This window comes from Macaca mulatta, chromosome 15 (genome assembly GCF_049350105.2).
Source record: "Macaca mulatta isolate MMU2019108-1 chromosome 15, T2T-MMU8v2.0, whole genome shotgun sequence".
NCBI lineage: Eukaryota > Metazoa > Chordata > Mammalia > Primates > Cercopithecidae > Macaca > Macaca mulatta.
In genome coordinates this window covers 126104101-126119633 of record NC_133420.1, presented here as the reverse complement: position 1 = coordinate 126119633, position 15533 = coordinate 126104101, and the positions used below count along the sequence as shown (strand labels likewise).

General features: G+C 41.2%; 1 pseudogene; it reads left to right on the top strand.

Annotated features, from left to right (window-relative positions):
* Positions 6944 to 9565, top strand: VN2R206P (vomeronasal 2 receptor 206 pseudogene; annotated as a pseudogene).

Genomic DNA, 15533 nt, shown 5'->3' with positions numbered 1-15533 from the left:
GTTCTGCTCCTTGTAAGACCCTGCGTGATTTCTTTTTCTTTCTTTTCTTTTTTTTCTTTTTCTTTTTTTTTTTTTTTTTTTGAGGTGGAGTCTCGCTCTGTCAGGCTGGCGTGCATTGGTGCAATCTGGGCTCACTGCAAGCTCCGCCTCCTGGGTTCAGGCCATTCTCCTGCCTCAGCCTCCTGAGCAGCTGGGACTACAGGCACCCACCACCACACGGGGCTAATTTTTTGTATTTTTGGTAGAGAAGGGGTTTCACCTGTTAGCCAGGATGGTCTTGATCTCCTTACCTCGTGATCTGCCCCTCTCGGCCTCCAATAGTGCTGGGATTACAGGCGTGCCACCGCGCCAGGCATAGACCCTGGGTGATTTTAACATCCAGCTGAGTCTCTGAAACACTATGAACGCGCTGCCCAATTTTGTATTTTGAGATACGCTATTACACTAAGACTTTGAGCGGACCATATTCTTTCTTATTCTCATTGAGAGTAAGAGAGCCGGGAATGGAATGAGCCAGGCGCCCTGGTGCACACCTGTAATTCCAGCTACTCAGGAGGCTGAGGCAGGAGAATCAATTGAACCTGGGTGGCGGAGGTTGCAGTGAGCCGAGATCCCGCCACTGCACTCCAGCCTGGGCGACAGAGCGAGGCTCTGTCTCAAATAAATAAATAAATAATAAATTACCCAGATTCAGGTATGTCTTGACAGCAATGTGAGAATGGACTAATACACTCACCATTTCTTCAGTGAGAGTACTGGTAAGTCTAGTAAATGTAGTTTGCCTAACAAGCTCTACTGTTTTTTTTAAGGGAGTTAAATGTCATTTCTAAGGAGGTCAAAGGATATATAAGAAATAAGTTTTGAAGTCAGAACTCCATTTAAATTTGGGCTTAGAATTTATCTTGCATTTATCCTTTTTCAGGAAATATTACCATATATGAAGTGTGGATATTTATGTGTACTTAGCAGTGGGCTTAAGAATATCACACACAATATTATACGTAGGCTACCCTAGAATCTGCAATTTTTATAATACCCAAATCCCTTCTACAGCCCTTCTACCTCTTGAAGACATTTAAGAATTTGCTTTTTCCACTGAAAATTAGAAATAGCAACATAGCTGAAGGCAGTCATTGTTCTATTGGCTCATTTGTTGAAATTGTGCTTATCTTGCAACTTTGGGGAAGGGAGGCTTTTCACCATGAAATGAGGCTGCCTGTAAGTCAGAAAAAGAGTGAAGAAAAATTGAATTTAACTCTTGTCAGCATTGCTTGAGGTATTTGGATGATATAATTTTTTTTAAAGGCCACAATGCTTTTAGAATTTTCTTTGCTTTTGATTAGTCATTGTCAGCCTCTTTATGCTTCTCCCAGAATTATTACAATGCCATGCTTCCCTCACCCTTTCCTCAGGGCTCTAAAGTCTGGATTTATTTTTTCTGAACCAAGAGGCACAACCAAATGATGTTTAAGCATCTCCAACCCAGCCAATGTGTGAGGCCATTTCCTCCAAAATACATTCTCCTTTCTTACCTGCCCTGTCTGATTCCTTGTCCAGCCTGGCCTCTTATATGGACCCTGACCTTTTATCCTCAATATCCTTTCTTATCCCATGCCCACTGTCTACTTCAGTTTCTATTTCAGCCACTCGTTAGTTTCTTGGTAAACAAAGTGAATAAACGCCCTTGAAGTTCTGCCACTTGATGGCTCCTTTGGAAACCCAACTCACCATTAATTTGCAGCGTCTTAAATTGCACTTTCTCTGCATACTGATTTATCCTCTGGTATCAGCTAATTCAGGGCTCTCTGAGTCTTGTGTACCTCATTTTCACATGCTCAGGTCAGGGTAGAGATGGCTTTTGTGAGGCCTTGAGTGGGAGGTGTGAGAGTTTGTCCTCTAAATATGCATTTTGACGCTTTTGGTGTTTGTTTTTGCCATCAAGGAGATCAACGGGGGCCCGCTGCTCTTACTCGACATGTCTTTGGGGTATCGCATCTACAATGCCTACCACCTTGATCAGGGGACTTTGGAGGGCCCTCTGTTTTGGCTGTCAGGAGGAGCCAAGAACCTTCCCAATTATACTTATGAGAGGCAGAGCAAATCCATGGCAGTGATTGAAGGAACTATATCAGCGTTTGCTTTTCAGCTGGAGACGTTGAAGGAACTCTACAAACACCCACAGGTGAGACAGGATGGAGTGGGTCAAAGATAACATTGAATGTCCTTTGCTGTTATCAAAAGGCATGTCAACAAAAGGTGGCTCAGAACAGTCTTTGATGTCCCCAAAGGTGACAGAAAGTCCTTGCACTGCCAGTGTTTATTTAGGGTAAGGAGGCAGAATGAGATGGGCATCAGTGAGGCATCCCTGGCTGGCACAGCCAGGCCAGCTCTGGGAACTCTATATCTGAACACTTACTTTCCAGATTAATTTTTCCCACAGGGAAGATGATACATTAAAAAAAGAAAAATCAACAAGTAAATCTTCCCCTTTCCTAAAGAGAATGTATTATCTTCAACTTCAAAACGGTGAAACAATTGCTTTATTCTTTACTATCATGCTGTTATTATCTAACTACTATATCTCCGAAGAATTCTTTTTTTTTTTTTTTTTTTTTTTTTTAAAGACAGAGTTTTGCTCTTGTTGCCCAGGCTGGAGTGCAATGGTGTGATCTCAGCTCACAGCAACCTCCGCCTCCCAGGTTCAAGTGATTCTCCTGTCTCAGCCTCTGGAGTATCTGGGATTACAGGCACCCACCACACTGGGCTAGTTTTTGTGTTTTTAGTAGAGACAGGGTTTCTCCATGTTTGTCAGGATGGTCTCGAACTCCCGACCTCTGGTGGTCCGCCCATCTTAGCCTCCCCAAGTGCTGGGATAACAGGTGTGAGCCACTGCACCTGGCTTTGCGAAGAATTCTTCTTTTCTTCTTTTTTTTTTTTTTTTGAGACGGAGTCTCGTGTCTCGCTCTGTGGCCCAGGCTGTAGTGCAGTGGCCGTAATCTCCGCTGACTGCAAGCTCCGCCTCCCTGGTTCATGCCGTTCACCTGCCTCAGCCTCCTGAGTAGCTGGGACTACATGCACCCGCCACCACGCCTGGCTAATTTTTTGTATTTTTAGTAGAGACGGGGTTTCACCGTGTTAGCCAGGATGGTCTCGATCTCCTGACCTCGTGATCTGCCCGCCTTGGCCTCCCAAAGTGCTGGGATTACAGGCGTGAGCCATGGCGCCTGGCCGCGAAGAATTCTTGACCATCCTCTGACTTTCTCCAGAATCACATCCTTGACTAATAGTCAAACTTGGGCTTTTTACAGCCCTGTAAACCTGGAGATTAGCTTATAGGGAGGTTTGGTAAACTGAGATTTTCGGGAGGGGAAAGGAGGCTGGCAGAGAAGAAATCTTGTTTACAATTACCCTAGATAATATTAACCAGTTTTGTATCTTTCTTAGAAATTTTATTTTAGCTTACCTTTTCGCCAATGGCTATATGAAACCTTGCTCTTCAAATGTTCTACAAATCAGCACTTGTGTCTTCCAGATGGTTTTCTCGTGAATGAGTCGAGTACAATTTTAACTCTTGTTAAGAAAAACTCTGAGCATTTAGCCTTTACACACATTTATCAATTTCTCTAGCATTTTACTTGCTGGCTTTGAATTTCTTCTAGGAGTAGAAAGTGAAGTGCCTGATGTGTTGTGTTTGATTGTGCCCTTCTCTTTCAAATCACTTCTGAATACAAATGGATGGTGTTTTTCCTTTTCCTCTAAGATTAGTTATGTCCATTTGATCCTTTGCCCAGTGATGAAGGACAGTTTCCATCTCTGTATCAGGTGGTCCCAAGGAATCATCTTTGCCCCTTGGCATAGTGAAGCTGTTGCAGCATTTTAGCTGGACCTGGTAGGGCTGCTTTTCTCAGATGACATAAAAGGTGGGCATTTTTGGCCGGGTGCAGTGGCTTATGCCTGTAATCCCAGCACTTTGGAGGCCCGAGGCGGGCAGATCACCTGAAGTCAGGAGTTCGAGACCAGCCTGGCCAACATGGAGAAACCCCGTCTCTACTAAAAATAGAAAAATTCGCCAGGTGTGGTGGCGCACGCCTGTAATCACAGCTACTCAGGAGGCTGAGGCAGGAGAATCACTTGAACCTGGGAGGTGGAGGTTGCTGTGAGACGAGATTGCGTCATTGCCTTCAAGCCTGGGTCACAAAGCTAGACTCCGTCTCAGAAAAAGAGGTGGGCATTTTCTCTGGAAACTGAGAGAAGTGGCCAGGGAAGGCACCTGTTCAGACTTTACCGAGAAACTATCTTGGAGGGTGTTCTACCATCAGCAGGCAGGATAACATTGGCCAAGACTGAAGATCCATCAACAAATGTGACTGCTGTCTGTGGTGACACAGACTCCCTAATCCTCCTGACATTCTGGGATGGAATACTTTGAAAACGTGGAAAGCGTGTGTTACTACCTTCCGGTGGGACTTTTTATCACAAATGGGGGAAGCTTCTTAATCCATTCCATGGGACTCTCACTTTTTCAAAGCAGAACAGTGAGATGCCTGGTTTCAAGCACTTTGTTCAGACAGCCCTTCCATACACCCAGAAGACATTTTCCATAATAAACCGTGGCTTTTTTCCTTGGATGGCTTCCTTTCTGATTCTGACTGTGAAACCCTAGGAGGATGCCCATGAAATGCTTTCTTGGGTTCTGTGCCTTTGCATTGATTTGGCTGGATTGTGTCTCATTTCATCGAGACCACCAATGATGCTGCGTGTGCAGCCCACGCCCTATGGTAAGTGCTGCTTTTAGAAATACAGTTGGATATGAGGAAAATGTAGATGCACTGGTGTTTCATCCCTGGCAGGTTATGATTTCCGCTAGGGCATTGTCGGCCTTGGAGCCCATCGATTCTTGAACCATACAGTCATAAATGAGATTTTCTCAAAACCTGCATAATAACTCAGGCAAAACACATTGAAATTTTATATTCTGAATATAAATTCTGAAAATGAATACGTCTACTTGCTTTAACAATGAGAAACCATATATAGTCCAGAGAGTTTTCAGTTTGTGCGTGTGTGTGTGTGTGTGTGTATAAATGATTGTCACATAGGTATCTCTGGCTAGAAGAAACTTTTTCATCAAGGGAAGCTAGTAAAATGTGTTTTCCATGTGGTCAAGATTTTACCATACACGAGGAAAGGATTAAATGGGACATTGTAGTTTCCAGCGATTAGTCACAATTTCAAAGATAGCTTTTTACTGAATATGGATACCAGAATAGAGTTGATTCATGCAAGTAATTTCACCTGATTTGAACCCTCTACATAGTTGATATGTATATCCCACATATACACACTTCTACCTTTTAATATTTCTTAATTGCTTATCAAAGAACAAATATTAAATTGCATAATAAAAATGACAACGATGGTAATAATGGTAGTGAATATTATTAACTATGTGCCAAGCATTGTTTTAGTGGTTTTATGTATGTCATTTATATTACTCAGAATGCCGCTATGAGTCAGATCCCATTCGTATTTGTTTTAGACAAGAAAACGGGTGCACAGAAATGTTAAGTAACTTATTCATCATTATACCCTTAGTGATGAGTCACAATTTTAACCAAAGGAGTTCCTGTCAAAATCCATGGTTTTAACCACAATACTGTATTGATTCTCAGATTTTTATATCTTATTAAATAATCTATCTCTTTCTAAATTTATTTTATTATTTTATTACTACACATGTAACAAAAATGCATTAAGATAGATAGATAGATAGATAGATAGATAGATAGATAGATAGATAGATTTTTTTTTTTTTTTTTAGAGACAGAGTCTGGCTTTGTCACCCAGGCTGGAGTGCAGTGGTGCCATCTCGGCTCACTGCAAGCTCTGCCTCCTGGGTTCATGCCATTCTTCTGCTCAGCCTCCTGAGTAGCTGGGACTACAGGCGCCCACCACCATGCCCGGCTAATTTTTGTATTTTTAGTAGAGACGGGGTTTCACCGTGTTAGCCAGGATGGTCTCGATCTCCTGACCTCATGATCCGCCCGCCTAAGCCTCCCAAAGAGCTGAGATTACAGGCGTGAGCCACCGTGCCCAGATTAAATAATATATTTCTAAAATTAAATGTTTTGCTTTTATTTCTACATAAAAATATTTTTGATATTCTGAATTTCTGTTATCTTCCTAATTCTTATAATTAAGATTGTCTTGGTTTTTATAGTCAATGATACTAATTCTAAATAGGAAGTTTTGTGTCTTTATTTAAAATCCTTATGTTATTTTGTAGGAGCTCAATTTTCATCTTTATGCATATCATACTTCATACCCCTTTTAAATGGAATAATTCTTATATTTTACCTTGATGCCTTCTGTATAGTTCTGGTAATTACTTGTACTCTTAGGTTCTTTTTTTTTTTTTTTTTTGAGACGGAGTCTGGCTCTGTCGCCCAGGCTGGAGTGCAGTGGTGCAGTCTTGGCTCACTGCAAGCTCTGCCTCCTGGCTTCACGCCATTCTCCTACCTCAGCCTTCCGAGTAGCTGGGACTACAGGTGCCCGCCACCACGCCTGGCTAATTTTTTGTATTTTTAGTAGAGACGGGGTTTCACCGTGTTAGCCAGGATGGTCTCGATCTCCTGACCTCGTGATCTGCCCACCTAGGCCTCCCAAAGTGTTGGGATTACAGGTATGAGCCACCGCACCCAGCAACTTTATCTTTATCAGAAACATCGCTTTTGTTTCTACTTAATTTTTATTTTCTCGTATGCATGTTTCAGATAGTTCTAAAAGGTATTACACATCATTATAATTAAATTAACACATTATTATTAATTTTCAGAATTTTATAATTCATCTATTCTAAATAGATTAGGAACACCTACTCCCAATTTCTTTTCTTCAGGCTCTCCATTCTGTGTGCAGCCAGTGCTATGGGTCAGAATTTAGAAAATCCCCACAGGAAGGAAAGCTGTATGTTGTTTGAACTGCACTCAGTGCCCAGAGGGTGAGATTTCCAATAAGACAGGTCAACAAACAATTTGTTTCTAGCTGTTCTTCAGGGTCTCCGTTAATACAAAAATTGATTAGGATTTGGGTTAGACCTACCAAGTGCCATTCTTTCCCTCTTTTATCACTCATTTGATCATTCATGTGATACATTTTAATGTTCTAATAAGTAGAACATTGCCAGCTTTTCATGAAATAATGGAGCAAGAACTCACTCATTACTGCAGCAAAGGCCCCAAGCCATCCACGAGGGACCCACCTTTATGACCCAGACACCTCCCATTAGGCCCTGCCTTAAACATTGGGGATCACATTTCAACATGAGATTTGAAGGGGACAAATATCAAAAGTATTAGTAGGCCAATGAGTCTTCTTACATTCTGAGGAAAGAACATTCAAGACAGAAAAACCAGAGGCCTTGGGGCAGGAGTTTGTAAAGTTGAAAGTAAATCAAGGCAGCTAATGTGGATGGTTGGAAAATACAGTTAAAAGAAATCGTGGTAGGAGGTGAGGTCTGAGATTTAGAAACATGATACAGATTTTGATTTAAAGTGTAATTAAGAGCCATTGGAAAGCTTTGAGCATGGCAGTTAAATGATTTGATTGTTAAGGAGTAACTGCCTGCTTTGTACATAATAGACTGAAGTTGACTCAGGGAATTGGAAGCAGGAAGGCCACTTGGGTGCATTACAATAATCTAGGGAGAGATTACATTGTCTTAGATCAGAATGGCCAAGTGGAAGTGACAAGAAGTGATTAGAATTAGGAAATATTTTGATGGGAGAGTCAAGAGGATTCACTGATGTATTAGTTGTGTTTTTTTGTGAAGTAAAAAGTCCTGGGTCATGCCCAGATTCTGGACCCGTGCAACTTAATGTCTCATGGTCAATCTAATGGGAGTTTGAGTGTTTTTGTTTGTTTGTTTTTGTTTTTAAATTTAAAAGAAAAGCAGTATGCCTTGGTCATTGCAATATTTCTAGAATTCAACTAAGGGTCCTGCTCACCAGTTAAAGCTTTCTTGTATAAATTAATACATTTCTTGTATACATGAATAAATTTAAGGCTTAGCCTGGAAAATAGATATTTAGAATGCCTTAAAGATTGTAATGGTCTCATCATCAGAGAAAAAATAGGAGTAGCATGCACATCTATGTAGAAGATGAGAAAAAATCATCTTTCTTCATACAAATGACAAGAGGGATAAATACTGCTAAAATGGAATTAATTTGTAGCATCTTATAATTTTGTTAAGTATGGAGAATAGGTGGACATTAAGTGGTTTAAGATGACTAATGTTATCATTGTTTAGTCCTGTGAAAAAAGGAAGCATTTCAGAACTTGAGATAAGCTTTTGACTTTTTAAAATCAGATTCCAATGAATGTACAAAATGCCCAGACAACCAGTATTCAGTGAGAGAGATCACTGCCTCACAGAGTTGTGACCTTCCTGGATTTTGAAGATGCACTGGGGACAGCACTGGCCAGCACAGCTCTCTGTTTCTCTGTCCTCACAGCCATTGATAGGGTTTGGCTGTGTCCCCACCCTAATCTCATCTTGAATTATAGCTCCCATAATTCCCACGTGTTGTGAGAGGCACCTGGTGGTAGATAATTGAATCATGGGCACAGTTTCTCCCATACTGTTCTCCTGGTAGTAAGTCTCATAAGATCTGATAATTTTATTAAAAGGTATCCCTTTTTGCTTGGCTCTCATTCTGTCTTGTCTGCCGCCATGTGAGATGTGCCTTTCACCTTCGGCCGTGATTGTGAAGCCTCCCCAGCCACGTGGAACTGTGTGTCCATTAAGCCTCTTTTCCTTTATAAATTACCCAGTCTCTGGTATATCTTTATCAGCAGTGTGAAAACGGACTAATACAGCATGGTTCTTGTGGTCTTTGTGAAGCACATACACACACCCATAGTCAAGACTCTCAGCTACATCTCTCTTTTTGTTTTCCTCTGCTCCTTGCTCTTCATTGGCTGTACAAACACAGTCACTTGTATCCTCTGACAGAGAACATTTGGAATCATTTTTACTGTGGTTGTTTCAACTGCATTAGCTAAAACTATCACTGTCTTACAGCCTGTAAGGCTACAGCATCAGAGAGAAAGCCAAGGTGGTTTTGGAGACCAGGAGTATTTAGCACAGTTATTTTCATCTATTTCCTTATCCAAGTAACTCTCTGGAATTTGGCATGGGACCAAAGAGTGCCATCCGGGCTCTCAATGATGAGGTATTCTTTGCCTTCCACTCTGTTCTGGGATTCTTGGTCTTTTCGGCACGGGGGAGCTTCGTCTTGGCTTTCCTTGCCAGGAGCCGGCCTGACACCTTCAATGAAGCGAAGTTCTTGATGTTCAGCATGCTAATGTTGTGTAGTGATGGATTACCTTCCTACCTGTGTAACATAGCACCAAAGGGAAGGTAATGGTTGCCTTGGAGATATTCTCCATCTTGACTTCCAGTGCTGGGTGCTAGGCAGTATCTTTGCTCCCAGAGGCCATATTATTCTAATAAAACCAGATAAGAATACTCTTGGAGAGTTAAGGGAAAAAAGCAAGTTCTTACATGTATAAATATTTAATTTCTGGCCTTAGAAAAATAAAAAAGAGGAATGTAAAAAATAATTGCTATTTGCATGCAGATGACACACAGTCATATTTAAGTAATATTTCAGTCTGGTTTATAATCTCAACTCTGCCATTATATTCAAGTAGTGTGAAATTCACAATGCCTTCAATCATCAAGTTTGTGAATATAAATACTAACTTTGATGTGTTTTCTGCAGATTAAGTCTATTATTAAATGCTGTAAGTTGTCCATTATATGCACAGTAACCCTTTTTATCGCTATCTTTAGCTACCACTTTGTCTTAGACACACATCTTAAGCAGAAAGTATTGAGGCAGTCCTCCACTCAACATTCCATTTAATTTTATGACTTTTTTCTAATTGGTGGGACAGGTGGCATAAAGATTTATTATTTGTATTTTAACTTTATTATATTTTTGTTTTCTTCTGACAAATATATGTAAAATTATAGAAATTTGCCTGCAATTTATATATCTAAGGTAGGAGCCTAATACTACTTTTTTAAAAAAAACAGACATTTGTCACTAAATAATAATTAGACTACACTTGTCTTATTGATTGTAAATGCAACTGTATTGTGCAGTACATTTTTACATTGTCAAAAATAACTCCATGTCAATTTAATTACCAACAAGCAATTTTAATATATGTGGGAGAACAATCAATAGATTGTGATCATCAAACACAGGTAAAAATTGGATTTATAAAACAAAACGGCAGAGGCATTTTAAAAAACTAGTGTGAAAAGTGAGTTTAGTTTTCTTTCTCCTGATTATACTGACTGACAAGAAGGACACTAAGGGATCAGTCTCTGCGATAGTCAAGAGAGAAAACTTACAGTTATTTCTAGATTATCTGAAAAGACTTGACAGTTCCACTGGGACAAGCTGTGTCCAGGCATTACATACCACTCTCCTTCTATTGCCACTCTGCACACAATTAAATCAGATTGCATCATATGCCTTCAAAATGTATCTTATATCCCTGGTCTCTTTGGTTAAAATCCAGCTCCTAGATGAACAGATTTTTCCTATAGAGGTTTTATTTTTTCTTCAACACCGTATTATGACTTGAATGTCAGGTCAGGGTTATGGCTGCAAAGCAAGATGTAAGAATCAAGATAGGCCGGGCACAGTGGCTCACGCCTATAGGCTGAGGCAGGCAGATCACTAGGTCATGATATCGAGAGCATCCTGGCTAACATGGTGAAACCCTGTCTGTACTAAAAATGCAAAAAATTAGCCAGGCATGGTAGCCGGCGCTTGTAGTCCCAGCTATGTGGGAGGCTGAGGCAGGAGAATGCTGTGAACCCAGGAGGTGGAGTTTGCAATGATCCAAGATTGCGCCACTGCACTCCAGCCTGGGCGACAGAGGAAGACTCAGTCTCAAAAAAAAAAAAAAAAAAAAAAAAAAAATCAAGATAATGGGAAGATTAAAAAAGATAAAAAGTTTGAGAATAATTCCAAGTATTTTAATAAATATTTCAAGCTCACTTAGTAGCTAAGTTTTTCTTGGGTTTAGCTTAACGAGAGAAATAACTCCCAAGATTGATTAAATCAGTTTTACTTAATGTTTATTTGGGTTCAAGATATTTGTTATGGTGAAGATTTTCTCTTGGAAGGACATTAAACTGCCAATTATTATTTAGGACTATTCTAGTCAACACGTTGCCGCTATTCTGTTTTCTAAAACCTGAGGTGCTTTGTTTACTGTGTAGTCCATAGTCAAGGATAAATCATGGATCATGTACATTAGCTAGGAAACAACTTGGATAAGGTAGAAACACCTACACACACACACAAAATGAAGCATACATGTATACATGTACATATATATAAATTGTCGAGTCCCTCTTTATAAATTACATTGATCCAACAAAATATGAGCAACCAAAAGGTTTTTTTCAGTAAACAGAAAGGCCAGAACACGGTGTCTCACACAATGGTTATGTTTGAATATGATTATAGAAAATCGTAACTTCTTAAGAATAATTTCAAGACCATATCTTGCGGAGACACAAGTGGGTTTTTCATAGTCACCATTATTTACCAAATGTCACCTGAATTTATTTCTATATTCAGAGTAAACTCCCAGAGTTTAGAAAAAGCATGCAATGATTTCTATGTAGCTCTATGAGAAAATAATTGGTCAGTTCGTGTTCAGAATTAGTGTGTTCTTGGTCTCGCTGACTTCAAAAATGAAGCCGCAGACCCTCGCAGTGAGTGTTACAGTTCTTAAAGATGGTGTGTCCAGAGTTTTTTCCTTCCGACATGTTCGGAGTTTCTCCCTTCTGGTGGGTTCGTGGTCTCTCTGGCTTCAGGAGTGAAGCCACAGACCTTCCTGGTGAGTGTTGCGGCTCTTAAGGCAGCAAGTCTGGAGTTATTCGTTCCTCCTGTTCGGAGTTGTTCATGGTTCCCTCCCAGGTTCATGGTCTCGCTGGCTTCAAGAGTAAAGCTGCGGACTTCCGCTGTGAGTGTTAGACCTCTTAAGGCAGGGGGTCTGGAGTTGTTCATCCCTCCTGGTGTGTTTGTGGCCTCGCTGGCCTCAAGAGTGAAGCTGCAGACCTTCCCCGTGACCGTTGCAGCTCATAAACGTGGCAGGAACCCAAAGAGTCAGCAGCAATAAAATTTATTTCAAAAAGCAAAAGAACACAGCTTCAACAAGGTGGAAACCAACCACGGTGGGTTGCCACTGCTAGCTCAGTCAGCTATTATTCCCTCATCTGGCCCAACCCACATCCTGCGGACTGTCCAATTTACAGAGAGCTGATTGGTCCATTTTACAGAGAGCTGATTGGTCTGTTCTACAGAGAGCTGATTGGTTCGTTTTGACAGGGTGCTGACTGGTGTGTTTACTCCCTGAGCTAGACACAGAGTGCTGATTGGTGTATTTACAATCCTCTAGCTAGACGTAGACGTTCTCCAAGTCCTCACCAGATTAGCTAGATACAGAGTGCTGATTGGTGTGTTTACTCCGTGAGCTAGACAGAGTGCTGATTTGTGTATTTACAATCCTCTAGCTGGACATAGAAGTTCTCCAACTCCCCACTAGATTAGCTGGATACAGAGTGCTGATTGATGCATTTACAATCCTCTAGCTAGACATAAAAGTTCTCCAAGTCCCCACCAGATTAGCTAGATAGAGAGTGCTGATTGGTGCTTCCATAAACCAGGAGCTAGACACAGAGTGCTGATTGGTGCACATACAATCCTGCAGCCAGACACAAAACTTCTCCAAGTCCCCACCCGACTCAGGAGGCCAGCTGGCTTCCCCTAGTGGATCCCGCTGCCAGGGCGGTGGGTGGAGCTGCCTGCCAGTCGCGTGCAGGCCCTGCACTCCTCAGACCTTGGGTGGCTGATGGGACCAGGCCAGTGAAGCAGGGGGTGGTGCCCGTCAGGGAGACTTGGGCTGCACGGGAGCCCACTGCGGGAGGCTCAAGCATGGCTGGCCGCAGGTCCCGAGCCCTGCCCCTTCGGGAGGCGACTGAGGCCCTTTGAGAATTCGAGCGCTGCCCGGGCAGGCCAGTACTGCTGGGGGACCTGGCGCACTCTCTGTAGCTGCTGGCTTGGGTGCTAAGCCCCTCTCTGCCGGGGGCAGTGGTGCCGGCCAGCCGCTCGGGGTGCAGGGCCTGCCAAGCCCGCGCCCACCGCCCACCCGGAACTCACGCTGGCTCCGTCGGTGCCTCTCACTCCACACTTCCCCACAAGCAGAGGGAGCTCCTGCCTCTGCCAGCCCAGAGAGGGGGCTCCACAGTGCAGTTGTGGGCTGTAGGACTCCTCAAGCGTGGCCAGAGTGGGCGGGTGAGGTCGAGGAGGCCCCGAACGTGAGCAAGGGCTGCCAGCATGCTGTCACCTCTCAATAATTTATCATTAATTCCATATTCCATTATCTTTCTCATGAGACTCTAAAAAATATCAGCAACGGCAGCTAATTTTGAGGACCTGCATTTTAGCCATATTATCTAGATGTTTTAACGTTAGTAATATTCTGGAAAGTTGCAGTGAGTTCACAGGGTTCTTCAGAAGGAAATTAGTCAAGAAAATGAGAAAAATGACTAGGATTTCAATTTTTGTAGCCTAATACCTTGAAGTAAGACAAAATGAAAAAAGTGAGAAAAGGAACTGAAATATACTTTTAATGTCATCTTCCTGATCTGTAGAATCTTGAAGGAATATGTCTACTGGAAGTTGTCTGCTGGAGGTTTTTATTTTATTTTTTGTTTTTGAGACAGTCTTGCTCTGTAGCCCAGGTTGGAGTGCAGTGGCGCAATCTCTGCTCACTGTAAGCTCTGCCTCCCAGGTTCACGCCATTCTCCTGCCTCAGCCTCTGAAGTAGCTGGGACTATAGGCGCCTGCCACCATGCCCGGCTAATTTTTTGTGTTTTTAGTAGAGACGGGGTTTCATCATGTTAGCGAGGATGGTCTCTATCTCCTGACCTGGTGATCCGCCCACTTGGCCTCCCAAAGTGCTAGGATTACAGGCATAAGCCACCATGCCAGGCCCCTTCTGGAGGCTTTTTAATAGGCCTCTGGGTCAGATTTAACATAGGTCTGGATGTCCAGATTGTAGTACCCTAAACACTTTTATCCTTAGAACCGTGTCTTCTCTAGTGTTTTTCATAGAGCTTAAACAGATTTCTTTGTGATTAAAATAATCAAAATGGCTTTTTATAGCATAGTTCTAATGCTGAGTGGTGTTTCTTCCAAAAAAGTCATTCTCTTGGAGGGATACATCCAATCATATCCCTCTTGGAAATGCATTTTGTATTAATTGTGCACATGACTCTGCACAGATATTAATTTTGTAAATACTTGACAGGATACAAATTCAATGATACGGAATTTGTCAGAGGAGGATTCAAGCCAAGAGTCATGTACCTTCTTGTAACATTTACAAAATGAGAGTTTATGAGAAATTTGGGACAAGGTCATAGTAACATTTTATCTAGGAGTAGAACTTTAGTTCAAATGAAAGCTTTAATTAAAATGAAAAGTTTCTTCTTTAGTAAATGACTTTTAAAACTTTACACTTTGGTAACTGATCTTTGGTTATGCTAAGTACAAATAAGTTATTTCCAGGGAATTTTCTTTGCGATTTTCTTGAAATTTGAATAAGTATTTTGGATTAATAAAATCAGTTTGAGCAATTGGTTTTACCAGTTGGTGGAAAAACCAATAAGGGCTTCTACTTTTATACAGTAGTCATCTAGAAAGTTCTCTGTGGTTTTTAATATATCAACTAAATTATAGTCTATAATTTTAATAACCAAGATTCATTTTGAATATTGCATTGCCATCAAAGTCATTAATCACTTTCAGTTTTTGATTGAGGTACCCAATGAAATTAGAAAACTCCTTTGTTATCATAGCATGTTAGACTCATAAAAAGTCTTAGAGGAATATCTACTCTATTTGTGGTAGCTAAGCCTTAAAGCTATAGCAAGGTTGTATGCTTACACTAGACCTATCAGTGTAATCATTTGAGAAGAATTAAGCATTGGTAAAAAAGGCAGATTCTATAACAGATATCCAAAAATTATAGCCTATACTGTAAAATATATACCTGGATCACTTTAATATTACATCAAGGTTCTGTAGAGGTACATTAGTCACAAAAGTGCATGATTAAAGTTTCAATAGTTGGTAGACACAAATAACAGTCACATATATTAACAAGGAAATGTAGTGTCTGAGATTTTACCCCCTTTGTAAGCTAATAAGTTAGTCTGTTACTGTTTCATGAGTAGGTGGAAGACACAATAGTTCTGGGTCAGAGACAAACATTTTATTACTCATGGCATTGCTAGCATGAGTGTCATGTTGTATCAGTCAACTTTGTCCCCCAAATCTCACAAGGATAAAGCAGAGGAATCCAAGTCAATGGTGAAGATGCTGTAATAAATTTGTATTGCAGCAAAGAAACACTGAGCTTGGGGAATGTAC